The 842-nt window shown below is 37.2% G+C and overlaps 1 protein-coding gene across 2 annotated transcripts in view; it reads left to right on the top strand.

Annotated features, from left to right (window-relative positions):
• Positions 1 to 842, top strand: part of hace1 (HECT domain and ankyrin repeat containing E3 ubiquitin protein ligase 1) — a 52395-nt gene that overhangs the window by 23399 nt on the left and 28154 nt on the right. The gene's annotated exons all lie outside the window — the stretch shown is intronic.

The raw sequence follows: 842 nt of genomic DNA, 5'->3' as shown, positions 1-842 counted from the left end.
TAGTAGTAGTAGTAGTAGTAGTAGTATTATATTTCTTGGGAACTGCATGCACATTGTTTCCAGTCATTGGGCAAATTAGGTATTTCTGTCTTATTCCAGCTTACTGGAATTTAAGCCGCGGCGGAAGACGACAAATAATAATAATAAACCGGAGCAAAAACAATAGAGTTCTACCCCTTCAGGGTTTGAACCCTAATAATAATAAATCTGAGCAAAAACAACAGAATTCTACCCCTTCAGGATTTGAACAACAATAATAATAAATCTGAGCAGAAACAACAGAGTTCTACCCCTTCAGGGTTGGATCCCTAATTATACAATTGTGTAAAAAAACATGTCAACTGTAACACCTGACACTGAACCCTGAGTTGTGTAAATGTGTGTTTATCTGATGAGCAGGTGGCACCTTGTGCGGAAGCCTCGGCCTCAGTGTATGAATGTGTGTGAATGGCAGAGATGGCAAAAGTATTCACTTTCTGTACTTAAGTAGAAGTACAGATACTTGTGTTAAAAAATACTCTGGTAAAAGTGGAAGTACTGATTAAACTTCTTTACTCAAGTAAAAGTAACAAAGTACAGGCTTGGAAATTTACTTAAAGTATAAAAGTAAAAGTAGCCTTGCGAAAGCTACCTGAAGCACACAAATGTTACTAGAGAGACGCTGAGGAACTTCAGTGGACATGGAGGACATGTCTTTATATGGCAAAGGCTACATTTTAAATGGATGTCTGCCAATAGGCCTAAAACATCACATATATGATTATTATGACAGAGACTGGGACTCCAGTTTAATAAGATTCTGACTTATTACCAAGATATGAATTCAGTTGTGATTCTGTGAG

This window comes from Etheostoma spectabile, chromosome 12 (genome assembly GCF_008692095.1).
Source record: "Etheostoma spectabile isolate EspeVRDwgs_2016 chromosome 12, UIUC_Espe_1.0, whole genome shotgun sequence".
Classification (NCBI taxonomy): Eukaryota; Metazoa; Chordata; class Actinopteri; order Perciformes; family Percidae; genus Etheostoma; species Etheostoma spectabile.
Note: the sequence above shows the minus strand (reverse complement) of the source record. Positions and strands in the feature narration are given on the sequence as shown.